Here is an 8,218-nt window from a genome sequence, read left to right on the forward strand (position 1 = left end):
ACTGGAAGTGAACACAAACTAGACGAAATAATGTATCAGTCAACTGCTTCAGGTTCACGAGTCTGAATCTTTGGGGTTCGTGGTTCGGGGAAGAGGCGAACGGACCTTTGTAGGTAACTGTACATTGAGTCAATATTGTCCTTTGAGCTGGTAAGGTCTCACTCACATTAATTGTAAACACATTCACCTCTCAGTATAGGTTGAGAAGGGGTCATCAAATCTGTTTCCTCATCTATCACAGTTGAAGGGTTTCTGGTCCGTCATACACCACTTCAAATACTCAGGGCAGTGAGAGAATTCAGCTGAAGCCTTCTACGGATACACAGGTGCCTTCAGGTGCCTGGTGGAAGGAGGTGGTGATGTGGCCTTCGTCAAACACACAACTGTAGGCGAAAACACAAGTGAGTTTATTTTGATTTTCACGGTACTTCAAACATGTTTCCTGTTTCCTCCCTGTCTCCCTCACCCCTCCTGAGACACTGTGAGTTGGAGGAGGAACTATTCTGAGACACTCTGTAATGGTCATGATAAGAGCTAACCTGAAAACCTTAAGGATTCATATTACGCTCAAACGTCCACAAACCTTCCGAGTCCCCCAGTGGAAACGTCCCCCGTTCTCTGTTTCCCCACCTTTGTCTATGGAGACAGACGCTGTATGCTGGGACCTGTTGCCATCCATTCCTTTGTAATCAATTTAATTCTGCTTTCGATAGCTGAGTCAGAGCATTGTTAGTGAAGATAATAGTAGAGAATGAAAAGGTTCATAGTCTCAATTTCAACGTCAGAGGGTTGCCGTAAATTAATTCATTGGAATAGGGGTAGCTGGACTCCTGGTCTGGTTTGGGTGAGGCACGCGGGCATTTTAACCGTTAGTAAGTGCCGTCCCTTCATCCATACAGGTATGCCATTCCACGCTGGGTTGTGATTTGCCCTTCTTTAAGTGATTTGCCCAATTAATAGTTGATTGTGCAAGTGTTACAGTAACGTAGTTGATATGCTCTGAGTAAAGTCATATTTACGTCTTTAACGTCCCCTGAAACGTGTTGTTGTTGTCACCGGTGAGTAAGTGCCGTCCCTTCATCCATACAGGTCCCTAACGCAGCTTAGCCGTGTCTGTAGGGTGGATCCACTATGTCTGGGGACATGTCCGAGGTCAATGGGATCAGTTACCTTCGTGAGACCCGGCCGTCAGACACTTCAGACCACCTATAGCCCCCATAGCTGGCTCGTCTGGCCTAACGCTCGGTCCACGAGGTGACCCTGGACCACCAAGCCACACACCACTACCAGCCCCATCATTGGTGGATGAGTGTCTAACTCAGTAGGGCTATATTTGTGTGGTGGAATTAACCCACTGGGATCTCCAGAGTTCGTCGGATAGTACTCCATGGTGGCTGGACCCCATGGCTGTTGTAGTATCACTCCTGACGACTGAGTGTTGTTAGTGGCAGTTGCCTAGTATTTATGGTGCTAAGTGACTATCATAGTTGTGCTATTGAGTATGTCCACCCAGTAGAGTTGGAAGTGTATTGAATATGTCCACCCAGTAATGGTGTGAGTATGTTGAGCCTGAGGGCTAGTAATAGATTTCGTCTGTTAGTACAAACCAATTTTTCTTCTAATTTCATATTCATGTTTAAATAAACTTTGTATTTGTATAATTGTGTATATTATTTACCTACAGTATTTACCGTTATTTCTTCCCTATTGCTTGATACTATCATTACACGAGCCTCCCTATCGTCACCAATAGTATAAAGTAACAGGAATTGTTACTGCACTGAGCCCTCATGAATGGTGGCAGTAGCAGCCCTCATAAATGGTGGCAGCTCAGCCCTCATAACTCTATATATGTAATGGGTCACTCAAGAAAATAACTGTACTTGGGGTGATTGATGAATTCCAGAATGAACACTGTGACTCCTGTTGTCTGTGGGGTTGTTAAAATTCTTCGTCCGCTGTGCCATATTTTTCAACACAATTTGGTATAGATACTTTTTTAACTGTGTATTTTTTGATAATGTTCCTTTATGGTTTTATATTATTTTACACAGAATTATGTTTCCTGTAGATATAACAACTTTGCTTCACTGAGCAGAACTTCCTGTAGATGGCAACCGTAGATATGACAACTTTACCACTGGACTTCCTAATATGACAAATTTACTACATGGACTTCCTAATATGACAAATTTACTACACTGGACTTCCTAATATGACAAATTTACTACACTGGACTTTCTAATATGACAACTTTGCCACACTGAACGATACTTTTTTAGATGACAACAATCAGGCGCAGTGGGCGAAGAATCTACGAGCATTGGACTTCAAGTTGCTGTGTAAGAAAACTGGGACAGCTGATGTGGTCGACTACAACGCCTGCCACCTAGCACGTGTCCCGGCCCACAAGGTGAGTGGTTTAACACCTGTAGCATGGTGGTTTAATAGGATACTTGTTTAACACCTGTAGCATGATGGTTTAACCCCTGTGGCATGATGGCTTAATAGGTTACTTGTTTTAACACCTGTAGGATACTGGTTGAATAGGATACTAGTTTTAATACCTGTAGGATGATGGTTTTAACGCCTGTAGAATGATGACTTAACAGGACACTAGTTTTAACCTGTAGGAATGATGACTTAACACGATACTAGTTTTAACCCCTGTAGAATGATGACTTAACAGGATACTAGTTTTAACTCCTGTAGGATGATGGTTTTAACCCCTGTAGAATGATGGTTTTAACCTGTAGAATGATGACTTAACAGGATACTAGTTTTAACTCCTGTAGGATGATGACAACAGGATACTAGTTTTAACTCCTGTAGGATGATGGTTTTAACCCTGTAGAATGATGGTTTTAATCCCTGTAGAATGATGACTTAACAGGATACTAGTTTTAACTCCTGTAGGATGATGACTTAACAGGATACTAGTTTTAACTCCTGTAGGATGATGGTTTTAACCCCTGTAGAATGATGGTTTAACCCCTGTAGAATGATGACTTAACAGGATACTAGTTTTAACTCCTGTAGGATGATGACTTAACAGGATACTAGTTTTACTCCTGTAGGATGATGATGGTTTTAACCCCTGTAGAATGATGGTTTAACCCCTGTAGAATGATGACTTAACAGGATACTAGTTTTAACTCCTGTAGGATGATGACTTAACAGGATACTAGTTTTAACTCCTGTAGAATGATGGTTTTAACCTGTAGAATGATGACTTAACACGATACTAGTTTAACCCCTGTAGAATGATGACTTAACAGGATACTAGTTTTAACTCCTGTAGGATGATGGTTTAACCCCTGTAGAATGATGGTTTTAACCCTGTAGAATGATGACTTAACAGGATACTAGTTTTAACTCCTGTAGGATGATGGTTTTAACCCCTGTAGAATGATGACTTAACAGGATACTAGTTTTAACTCCTGTAGGATGATGGTTTTAACCCTAGAATGATGACTTAACAGGATACTAGTTTTAACCCTGTAGGATGATGGTTTTAACCCCTGTAAAATGATGACTTAACAGGATACTAGTTTTAACCCCTGTAGGATGATGGTTTTAACCCCGTAGAATGATGACTTAACAGGATACTAGTTTTAACCCCTGTAGGATGATGGTTTTAACCCCTGTAGAATGATGACTTAACAGGATACTAGTTTTAACTCCTGTAGGATGATGGTTTTAACGCCTGTAGAATGATGACTTAACAGGATACTAGTTTTAACTCCTGTAGGATGATGGTTTTAACCCTGTAGAATGATGACTTAACAGGATACTAGTTTTAACCCCTGTAGAATGATGACTTAACAGGATACTAGTTTTAACCCCTGTAGGATGATGGTTTTAACCCCCGTAGAATGATGACTTAACAGGATACTAGTTTAACCCTGTAGGATGATGGTTTTAACCCCTGTAGAATGATGACAACAGGATACTAGTTTTAACCCTGTAGGATGATGGTTTTATTACATGGAGTAGATGGTATATATTTTCATGTGTGATGATTTAACCCCATGATTTAATTCTTTAAGGAGGATTTAACCCCATGATCATCTTTTAACACCACCTCCAATGCTCCACCTTATTAAAACAAAAGGAACACTGGAACCTTCTATATAAACACTACCTCCAATGCTCCACCGTTAAAGGGAACACTGGAACCCTCTTAGGAACACCATCTCCAATGTTCCACCGTTAAAGGAACACTGGAACCTTCTTTATAAACACTACCTCAATGCTCCACTGTTAAAAGGAACACTGGAACACCACCTCCAATACTCCACCGTTAAAAGGAACACTGGAACACCACCTCCAATACTCCACCGTTAAAAGGAACACTGGAACACCACCTCCAATACTCCACCGTTAAAGGAACACTGGAACACCACCTCCAATGCTCCACTGTTAAAAGACACTGGAACACCACCTCACTTGGTTCTATTTCACCTCCAGGTATTGGCCGGTCCCCACTCTAATGGTACCATGCTTGAAGAGATTCGGATCCTATTCTTAGGGCGTCAGAACAGCTACCAAGGGACAGGATATTTTCACCTTCGGCCCATTCCAGGGTAGAAAGGATCTTATTTTCAAGGTAAGGTTTGGTTTGGTTAGGTTAGGTTTTTGTTAGGTAAGGCTGGAATTCAAGTGATGCTTTGTTTAGAATTTTAATTATACAAAGATGTTAATTTAGATTGGGTTGGTTAGGTTAGGTAAAGGTTAGGTTAGGTTTGGCTAGTCTACTGTAATTAATCCCTTCTTTTCTGTATTTAATCTTATTTTATTGTCATTGTCATTGGTCTGTTGTCTGGCCGTTAGTAAATAGTTTATTTTATATTTAATTATCTTTATTTTTCATATTTATTTTTCAGTTATCTCTAACTATTTTCGTTCCTATTTTTCACTTATTATTGTCTTTACTTATTATCATATTTACTTATTATGTTATTTACTTTTCTTTTCTTTTTCACCTATTTTCTATCTTTTTATTTCTAATTGTTTCTTCTAAGTCTTTTTAACTGGCTCTAAGGTTCTTTTCAGACTAAGTAATCACCTCCGTTTTATATATGTTACATCGGGCAGATTCTCTACAGTATATGAAACAAACATAATCTCACAATAGGATGGAACTCAACTCACCTGCCAACGAGATGTCAATGTTTGCAAACACTCGTCCCCAAAAAGTGACAATAACACCACGAAGATAAATATATATTATCTTTTCTTAACTAGTATATATTGCTTACAGGATTCTGCCACCGAGTTGGTAAATGTACGAGAGGACGAATTCCACAAGACACTGGGGAGCTCCTACTACCGTGCTCCTTACTGAGCTCAGTGCCTGTATTCTAAAGAGTCACAACAACACTATACAATGAAGGAGAGCGCCTCTACTCTTCATGACCCATCTGTTTCTACCTGCTCTTGTGTACAACTCTTATCTGGCTTCTGTCGTGCTAATTATATCGCTGTTGTTGTTGTTGTTGTAGTTTAAGATAATGTTGCGGGGGGTGATTAAAGCCCTAGATATTAAGGCCACACCATAAATCAATAATCAAAACATTGAACAAGAAAGCCTCATCTCTTGGCATTTACCCATAAAATGTTAATAGTAAACAAACGCCTATGGAAAACTTTATCCTCTTTGCCACATTGGTGTTTGTGTCTTGTCTACATTATCTAATCCTTGCTGCTGGTAAAGTAGTATATTTGGGACCAATTGTTTACTGTATGTGTGTTATAATTCATTACCATCCCCAGCAATATTGTTTGTGTTTGTCATTCTTAGTTAGTGAGTGCTTCGTAATCTATATGCACAGTCCCTTCAATAGTGTGTTTACAGGGGGTCAATATATAAACATTTCACAAATCATTACACTGAGATATTTGTTTTTAATTTTGTTTTAATTCTGATTCCATGTAGTTTAATATTGTGGAGTTTCTTCTGTCGAATGTCAACAAAACAGGACTGCCACACTGCACTAAACCTGACGGTAGCCTGTAAACGCACTAGTGAAGGGACTGTACTGGGCATATAACGAGCCCTGTAAACGCACAGGAAGGGACTGTACTCTAGGCTATATAACGATGCCCCTGTAAACGCACTAGTGAAGGGACTGTACTTAGGCTATATAACGAGCCCCTGTAAATGCATTAGTGAAGGGACTGTACCTAGGCTTATAATCTAGCCCCTGTAAACGCGCTAGTGAAGGACTTACCTAGGCTATATAACGAGCCCCTGTAATGCACTAGTGAAGGCCTGTACCAGGCTATATACGAGCCCCTGTAAACGCATCTAGTGAAGGGACGTACCAGGCTATATAACGAGCCCCTGTAACGCACTAGTGAAGGACTGTACCTAGGCTATATATGCAGCCCCTAAACGCATCTAGTGAAGGACTGTACTCAGGCTATATACGAGTCCTGTAAATGCACCAGTGAAGGGGCCTGTACTTAGGCTATATAACGAGCCCCTGTAAACGAATTAGTGAAGGGACTGTACCTTAGGCTATATAACGAGCCCCAAACGCAATTAGTGAAGGGACTGTACTCAGGGCTATATAACGAGCCCTGTAAATGCAATAGTGAAGGGACTGTACCCAGCTATATAACAAGCCCTGTAAACGCACTAGTGAAGGGACTGTACTATGAGGGTTAAAATGTTCATATATGGCTAAACTTAAAGAAAGCATTTGCTTGTGTGATATAGTCACTCTTGTTCATGATCAATATTTGATCCAAACTTATATAATATTATGATTTTACCTTTTCACAAATATTAATAACTCTTCTATCGACTTTCTTCATTTTTCATGATCTATAGCTTCGTTTTTTCAGCTTCAAGAAGAATGAATTGAGTTACAAGGAGTTTTTATATGTAGAAAGTCCTACGACCCAGCTGAATATATAGGAGGTGTTTATAATAGTATGGTATTAAAGAGTTACTCAATCTCCCATTTTCTATGTCAGCAAACGTGATGCCCTACACCCCCAAAAAAAAGTACACAATACAGCTTAAAAACTTGAGCTGAATTGAGGTATAGACATACTGCCTTGCTATACTTAATAAATTAAATCTCGCTGGTATAGTACAGTATGGTATTGTTGCTGAGTAAGACACACTATCGGATCTTACTCACCAAGACCCCCAGAATCTTCCTCTGTTTACATCTTACTCACCAAGACCCCAGAATCTTCCTCTGTTTACATCTTACTCACCAAGACCCCAGAATCTTCCTCTGTTTACATCTTACTCACTAAGACCCCAGAATCTTCCTCTGTTTACATCTATCACCAAGACCCCAGAATCTTCCTCTGTTTACATCTTACTCACCAAGACCCCCAGGAATCTTCCCTCTGTTTACATCTTACTTACCAAATCCCCCAGAATCTTCCTCTTGTCTACATTTTACTCACCAAGACCCCCTGAATCTTCCTTCTGTTTACATAAACTAGGGTGTCTAATATTCATGTGAAATAAACTAGGTGTCTAATATTCAGGTGATCCATTAGGCTGGTATATATATCACACTGTACTAGTGGATATCAAGTAATCTTTACGGCAATTTATTCTGATACAATATTCGATACCAATTTGGTACACTTAATTAAATAATTAAATCATTAAATATTTTAATATCAACAGATTAGTTCTCAAATATTGGATATATTCTGACTTAAATATTTGTGAGCTTAGTGGTCAACATAGCACTATATTATTCCTTAAGAGCAAGAATTGTGGTAATAAATAATGATTAAAAATTATTATTTTTTACTTTTATCCATTTCCATTTATATGTCTTTTACCAGTGTGTGTGTGTTGTCATGATCGTGATGACGGCTAACCTGAGAACCTTAAAGATTCATATTACGCTCAAACGTCTGTGGGTTTTTGGATGTTTGTGTTCACACTAGGATGGATGGAGAAAGGAAACCGCCAATGTGCTCTATATACATGTTGTATTGATGTACAATGCAGCTTGGTGCTGGGAAGGCAGCATGGTGTTACGAGTTGGGGATTTAGAATATAGTAAAGTCTACTCCAGATCCCAACAGGCAAATAACAATAAAAAACAAAGACAATCGGACTATAAAGGGTAGACAAAGGAGTTTTGTTGTGTATAATAAAGTACTATAAATTTTAACAAAATATCCAGCTTCTTATAAATTATCCTAACCATGTTTAACCTAAACATACGCAATA

The 8,218-nt window shown here is 39.3% G+C and overlaps 1 long non-coding RNA gene across 1 annotated transcript; it reads left to right on the forward strand.

The window, feature by feature from the left end:
* The first annotated feature begins 223 nt into the window (after positions 1-223).
* On the forward strand, positions 224-5,908 carry LOC121855772. Its single transcript, XR_006086845.1, has 4 exons — positions 224-401; positions 2,283-2,413; positions 4,471-4,609; positions 5,264-5,908. It is a non-coding gene; the product is annotated as an uncharacterized LOC121855772 (long non-coding RNA).
* Positions 5,909-8,218: the final 2,310 nt, after the last annotated feature.

The sequence above is a fragment of the Homarus americanus genome, unplaced genomic scaffold (genome assembly GCF_018991925.1).
Source record: "Homarus americanus isolate GMGI-L3 unplaced genomic scaffold, GMGI_Hamer_2.0 scaffold29776, whole genome shotgun sequence".
NCBI classification, from domain to species: Eukaryota; Metazoa; Arthropoda; class Malacostraca; order Decapoda; family Nephropidae; genus Homarus; species Homarus americanus.